Here is an 8,156-nt window from a genome sequence, read left to right on the forward strand (position 1 = left end):
ATTTGAGAGGCCTTTGGACCAAGGCCTCCTACTAATTAATTTTTGCTTAACTGATTTGGTTATTTATAATTTAGTCATACTGATAGGAAATGAGGATTTGAACTCTTTTTGCGTTAAAAACAATAGAAAGTGTTAGTTAGGTTTTTTTTAGAGTTTCAATTTATGGTGTCCACTCTTAATAATAGTTCTTTATCATCAGACTAAGATACCAGTCAGTTTCTGGTATAAATGGAAATTGACCCTTAAATCTTTTATTCAACCATTAGATGTTTTACTAGTTGAACTAACTGGAACCCACGAAAATGCCAGTTAGTTGAACTGCAAGACTTTTATTTTTTTATTTTTGTTTTTGTTTTTGTAATCAAGTATATGTGATGTATTACAAAGAGGTTAGGCCAAGTAGAGGTCAAATGAAGACTAAATAAGGGTTGAAATTTTGAATTAATTTGTTTATCTTTTGTAGTTACCTTCATGCATTCATGTGAATCCCTGTTACACTAGTGTCCAACTCACATGAATTCTCAATCATTTCGCATACTACAAATAATTTTGTGAGAAACTACTAACTAGTACTAGCTACATCTGTTAGTGAGGAAGTTTGATTTTGTTTTCAAAATGATTTTTTTTTTTTTTTTTTTGTCCTTTTTCGTTAATGACTTGTTTGTTAAGTGCCAAATAAACTAAAAACAATACCTAGTTTTGAGCAGTACAAAATCCACTTTAATTTGTTGATAAATATAACTTTTCTTTTTTTTTTCCTTTTTAAATTTTTTGTTTTAGCTTCTCCTTCACTAGTGACTGGTCCACCCACTTTTTAAGTAAAATAGATTTCAATAGTAAATATACAAGAGATAGTCTTAGTCAAATTGAGAGAGAGAGAGAGAGAGAGAGAGAGAGAGAGAGAGAGAGAGAGAGAGAGAGAGAGAGAGAGAGAGAGAGAGAGAGAGAGAGAGAGAGAGAGAGAGAGAGAGAGAAAATAAAATTTTTTTTTTTTAAATTAGCATTGCAATTATATGTAGTACTCCCTAAACTTCTATTTGAATGAAATTTGATGCAATGCAGTTTTATTAGAGGGGTAAATAGGGGATTTTTAACATTATTCTTATATGAAAGCTTGGATTTGTACTAAAACACAAGAGCTTGTTTAGACCTTCAATTTTAAAATTACACTAGATTGCTTTTACTTTAACTTATCTTAATGCAGAACAAGAATAAATAAAGCGCAATAAACTGGAACTACTTTAGTGCATAAACATGAAATAAATAATAAATATAAAGCACAAGAGTAAGAGAAGAGAGATTCAAGCATAAGATAATACCAAAATGTGTTATTAAAGAGGAAACCAAAGAACTTGACGAAAAACCTCTCCGCGACCCTCCAAGTTGAAATCGATCCGCTAGAGAATAAGTTGGAGTACAGGAATAACAAAAGATCGGATGTCTACTATGTAACTGATGGATATAAATCAGTGTGTCAGTTGTATCTTTTAGAAAGTGCCGTAGTAAAAAAAATTCCTAAATATCATATTCTTCAACACTTTCTTACAAAAACCATGTTCCAAACTTCCAATTCATTTTTTTATTAAAATATATATATATATATATTCATGAGCAAGGAATGAAATGATTACTTCCTATGCCTTTGATGTTTGGAACTTATTCCAGAATCGCTTCTAAAAGTGTTGATTTACCAGAGTCTTCCTCTCCACAAATAGCTACCTTTTCTCCTGGTTTAACTTCCAAATTTATCTTTCTTAGCACGGCCTTCACTAGATTAGTCTCACATGAAATTTCAGTGGCCTTGATAAAAAGGGACTGTTCAAGCTCTTTCTCATTGCACTTTTGCCTTGCATATCTGTTCTGCAACTTTGGTGCCACAAGGAATTTTAAAATCCGAGTTAAAGAGACCTTTGCTTCAATGAACACTTCAGCAACATTAAGGATCATCCTGATAAGCTCCTGAACAATATGCAGACTTGCCAGAAATTCCAAAGCAGTAGCATCCCCAAAATATGGCAACTGATACTAAAATGGGAGATTACCAAAACAAAATAAAATAGTACCCCTTTTGTATTAGAATTGCTAATATCCACTCTTGATCTTGTTTCCTTAGCACTTGTATAACATTCTTAAAATGTTTCTCCCAAGCCTACAACTTCAAGACCTTCATATTTGCAAGAGACTATGTAATGGCCCTTAATCTCATAACTTGTGCCACCATGAGCTTTGTCTGATACTTATGCTGCAGTTTGGCCATTGGTGAAGTTGCAACCACAGTAAAGTGTTGAAGACACAGGCTTGTGATCAACGAAGATTAAAACGACAGAGCAAGGAAAGCAAAACGGTGGTACTTAATCTGTGTCATAAAACGCACAGTTTCATTACAAGATTGCATAGCAACGCACCGTTTTGGAGAACACAGAGCCCGAATGATAGAAGAATTGAAAACGGTGTCGGTTTGACTCTGTTCAAGCTTCAGATGTTAATGGCGCGAAAGTTAGTTATTGAGCTGTTAGTCCTTCCATGATTTACGGGCTTGATCCGCATAATTTGGATCTAATTATTGTTCTGTTAAGATCTGTAGAGTGAGTGATGTAAATAGTGAGCTAGTGATCAATTGTAATATTAAGCAAGATATTTTTCTTACTCATAGTGATTCTTTCTCTCAAAATTGTCTCTCTCTTTCTCACTGGTTTTCTTCTTTGATTCTCACTGTTATTAATACAATTTGTTCTACTCACTGTATTGATCTTGCTTCGACCTGAAATACGCAGATGAAGACATGTTGACCATATTTGCTGAAACCAATGTAGAAATTCACCTATTCTATAGGCATCTACTGTGACAAAGTTCATTATCTCCCCAGGAGAAGGATTCACCTTAGCAGCATTTGAGCTTTAGTTGCTTCTGGTAGATAGCTACAGATAGGAAAGATCTTACTTGGAGCCCAATCAACCTAGTTTGAAAGAACCATTGCCTTTCTGATAATGAATCAAAACACTTTGGTAAGAAGAGCACTCCAGCCAGTGCATAGCTTTCATATTTAAAGGCTTCTTTTGTTTCAGCAACCTCAATAAAAGCTTTGAGAAATAAATGGCTTTTCTCTGGCAGAAAAAAATTTACTGACACCATAGGGGGCAAATCATATGTTCATTTCTATTTCTATTTGCTCAGTTTCTCTTCAAACATTAAGTAGCAGGTTTGTGCCTGATCTTCCTGCCGTGACTGTGGAACATCATTCTCCTGAAGGATTTTGTCTTTACCGTGCTTTGTCAATGGATTCAACCACCAAATTGACATTTTGCAAAGAAATCCAGCTTTGGCAAAAGGATTGACATTCTCGTTTGAACAATTTTCACCAGTGTTACTAGCTTCCTCACCTGGCAAATGTGCATACAAAGTATCATATCTGATGTCCGGATCAATTTCCATATACCTATGTTCCTGAAAAGCTAACAAGAGCAACAGGATTGCTCCAGGAAATGACAGAATGTCTAAAACCATCTTAATAGATGCCCTTTTGTCCACAATAGCAACCCAAAGAGATGAAAAGCGGAGGAATCCTACAAATAAGAAGGGGGCAATATAACAAAGCTTTGCTGTTGTGACAGTTGGAAGGCGTAGCTTCTCAATAAGTCAAGCAGCATCCATGTGAAGCCTTGGAATAGCAACACTAGTCATCCATGCAAAGCTAATATGGCTTTCTTTGCATCCAGATTCTCAACAATTATCTAGATCCCCAAACCAAGACCACCATTATAAATGGCTGAGCATATCAACTTTAAAGAGAAGTGTTTAGACTTTGAGGGTGTTGTGTTCTTCCTTGAGAATGATCTATAAACCATGACATGTAAGAATATGACAAGGAGAAGAAGATCAAGAGAAAAGACCAAACGGTGATTGGTGCATATATATGGTTGGAATATGGATATAATATCATAATTGCAAGCAGGGGCGGAGGCACACATAAGCTTGAGGGGCATGGCCCCCCCAAAGCTTTTGAAACCCCTATATAATACCATATAAAAACAAGCTAGCTCCTGCAAATGTATCTATTGGCCCCTCCAAAAAAATTCACATAACTAGTCTAATATTAGTTTTAGTGGTTTCCCCTTTGAAATATGTTGTGGTTGTATGATCAATCAAAGGGTTGAGGCAATTATCTCTCAAAACTACATAGAATGACACACTAGCATGAGTGATAAAAAATATTTGATCTCATAAGTATGTCTCAATTTTATTAGTTGACGATTGGATGTATCTAGAGCATGGAACTATTAGGATTAAAGAAGGTATATGGAAGTAATGAAAACAATTAGCTAAGTGGGGTTGTCTAGCAAATTATGGCATATAAAATGACGAAAACAAAGTAAAAGTATGAGTTACCTTTCAGTCATTAGCCTTTGGTTAAGCAATTGACTGAAGCAATTGTCATATGTGTTTATTTTGTTGTGGTTCTTATGCATCATACAATGTTAATTTCTTTATAGCATTCATTTTGAAATATGACTATTTTTACAATTACAATATTTTAGTTTCTCAAGTGGACTTCACCTAACAAAACACACGTTTACTCAAACCAAAAATAAATAAATAAATACAAAGTTGTCCAATTGTTTTTTTTTTTAAGTAAACAAGAGTGCACTATATTTGTGCATGTTCAAATGTGAAAGTCGCTAAAAGTTTATTGTTTTTCTTAAACTAGTGTTTTTGTGTGTGTGTGTGTGGCAATCTTAATCTTTAAGCTTCATTTCTTTATTTCTCTTAACTCTATCTATCTCACACATACATACACATAAATATGAGTTATGACTAATGTACAAGCATGTAATTCGGCCCCCCAAGTTAAAAATCCTGGCTACGCCCCTGATTGCAAGTGCTTTCATCTTCCTGCCAGAAATTCCCACAGAAATCAGTCCACAGACTCTTCACCATTCCTTGTTTACTATGCCTTGAAAGAGCTGCAATAATAACTTCAAAAAAAAAAAAAAAATGACTACATATATGTCAGATTATGCAGAAGTATTATCATTTAAATGAAACTAAAATCAGTGATTCTAGTTCAAGTGAGTGAAAGACACAAAAGCGCTATAATTACCATTCCATATTATTTCTTAAGCAATAAAACTCATGTCTGTCTTCTTAGGAAGATTGAAAAACATGAATGATCTGATTTGATACATCAACCCCATAATTATACCGTCTGAATATGGAACATAAGGAAATAGAAAATAAATAGCAACAATTTATTAAGGTCCCTTTCGTTGTCACTTATTCAAAACTTCTGGATATGAATCGGAGTTTCAGACTACAAGTTAAGTGATATACCAAAAGTATATAGTTCAAGCAAACTGAAGCATTCCCTTCGATAGTAGGGCAACCATTCTGTGATATCCCAATTTGATTGATTATGTGATGTGTGTGGGTGTGTGATGAGCCCCACATCGGGTATTTGCTGGGTAGATCTAGGCTTTATTAACAACTACAAGGAGCCTTAATTGTAACTAGTCTTTTTGAGGTATAGCGCAGATGTGACTAGCGCTTTTTCTTGGGTTGTTACATATGGTATCAGAGCCTACCCCACAAATTGATTGTGTGATGTGTGTAGGCATGTGATGAGTTTTACACCTTCCAATGCTACAAACACTGAACAAATATTTATTGGAGCTTTCTAAAAGCAAATTTATGTCTAAAGGTCCAGAATGATGTAGCTGAAAAACTTAGCATTAATGACAAAAACAATGTAAAAGAAATGCATTATAAACAACATCTTCCATACTCTATGTTCATTGAGCCTTTTCAATATATACCCAAAAAGATCTATAGATGCCCAAACTAAGTCCGAATACTATTTTTGTATGTATTACAACTGTGAAGACTGTGTCATAGAATCTTGAGCTAACCTTCCTAAAGCAATCCATTATCGTATCCAACTTGTAAACTAAGGGTCCAGTCTCTTTCTTATATTAATACATACAACTCACTCAAGTACGATGTGTGTTATTTTCTTGAGCGTCTTCCTTCAATAGTCATAGATGTCATGTCTACCTCAAAGACACTTTAAATTACGTTAAACTTAACCTTGATTTGCAAAACTGGGAAAAGAAGTCTGACTTACCATTTACATTTCATCTTAAAAAACACTCAAAAATTGCACGACCTACCAAAACTTTTCTGAAATTATAGCTCCGATTGTTTCAGCAATTTTTTTATTTTTTTTTATTTTTATATATATTTGGTGAGGCAGAAATTATAGCTCTGATTGTTCATTGCTGCTGCCACTTCTGCTGCTTTTGCTATCACCGCCACCTTCATTTTTTTTTTTTTTAATTAAAATATAGAAAGGGAAATTCTAAATTAAAGAAGTGATTTTTTTTTTTCTTTTTCATTTTATAAAGTTAAATTATACATATCTTTATTTATAATTTATAAATATTTTAGTACCATTCCCAACACACTTGTACTCCCTTGACACTCTCATGCTCCCCTCTCTCCTTTCTCTTTAATGTCTATCTCATCAATCCCAAAACGACCTGATTAGGAATGACATACTTCCAACCCGCCCTGCCTCGACTTACCCTGCTTACATGTTCCCTGTCCAAAAAAGAAGATAGGATGGTAACGAGGCACCCATGATCTGACTCTAAATAGAAGAAGTGAAATCTGTTTATGCCAAGTTAAGATATGAAGCTTATTTAATGGTTTCTATTTTTCGATGCAATGAACAAAAAGAAAATACTCTTTAGTTTTTAAGGGTCAAACTTTCTGTATTTATGAAGAGAAAGAGCAATAGACTTGAACCAATGACATAAATCATTTTTCATTTTTTTTTTTACATAATTTTTCTAATAATTTTTGGGAAACCTCTGGAAAGACTCCAGTTCAACAAGATAAGCAAAAGTCTCAACTTTTTAAGTCACTTGCATATGGACTCCAAATATGTCAAATACCTCCTAAACTAGAAGCCTAGTTCCCTGTAAAACTCGTTGTTCAATACCATATGCATATATTAAATGGCAATTTTGGGGTTGTGGCACGTGGAAACAGCTTGTTACATTGTCATCCCCAAATTCAGATTGACTATGAAATATCAGCCATTCGATTCATAGCCGAAATACATGTTGCATTATATAAAAATTTACCAACCAACATAGCTTAGAATATATATTAACTAATACTAAAAAGCTAGCATAGGGTAGTGGAGGCTATGAAATTATTGAGAAACAAGAGGCAGACAGACATTCCATCCAAGAAGCCACTAACTCACTCCAAGACCCATTTCAATTCCTTCCTATAGCCCAAAAAGTGGTCAAACATATTGTTTATAATACATTTCCATTTTTTTTTTTTTTTTTTTGAGAAAAACCCCCCAAAGGGGAGGGGAGGAAGGTTAATTAACTGAGATCAAATCAAAGTTATACACGTCAAGGATGTCATATATTATCACACATTTAAATACTTTTTATCATTCTTAAATGACAGGTTAGATATACAGACCATTTTCCTTGTTCTCAGCTTAATGGTAGGTGGCATGCATGTCAGTGTAGGCAGTCTTTAGAATCATGGAGACAACTCTTGCAATCTCAAAAGAGCAATATACAGCTTCTCCACTAATGACATACATGAATCTGCTCTTTAATAGATTCTGTGCATATGTTTTAAGGCTTTTTTTTTTTTTTTTTTTTTTTTTTTTTTTTTTTTTTTTTGTACATTATTGACTACAATGTTCTTTGTCACTTGGGTTGTGTAGCTTTAACAGGTGCTTTTGAGGTTTGGGACTTTCTATTATTAACAGAGTTAGAAATTGATGTTATTTTGGTTTCATGAACTCCCTAAGAGCCTAAAGCTTTAAAATTGGTAGAGTTCCTTGGTTAAATGATAATTTATTAAGTCACTTCTTATTGTCCTAAATACAAGAAATTTAATGTGGCATTCAACTAAACAAAATTATGTGCCCCAACTAATTGGTATTGACACCATAAAATTTCAATGACTAATTTGGTTGTACACCCTCTGTTTACAATATATGTCATATTTTTTCTTCCTTTAGCCCTCCACTTATGCATTTCCTTTTTCACCACTCCCTAAATTTTTAAATGATAATTTTTGTTTTTGTTTTTATCTATTTGTATAACAAAATTCTAAAAGATTAAACT

The sequence above is a fragment of the Quercus robur genome, chromosome 2 (assembly GCF_932294415.1).
Source record: "Quercus robur chromosome 2, dhQueRobu3.1, whole genome shotgun sequence".
In the NCBI taxonomy this organism is placed as follows: Eukaryota; Viridiplantae; Streptophyta; class Magnoliopsida; order Fagales; family Fagaceae; genus Quercus; species Quercus robur.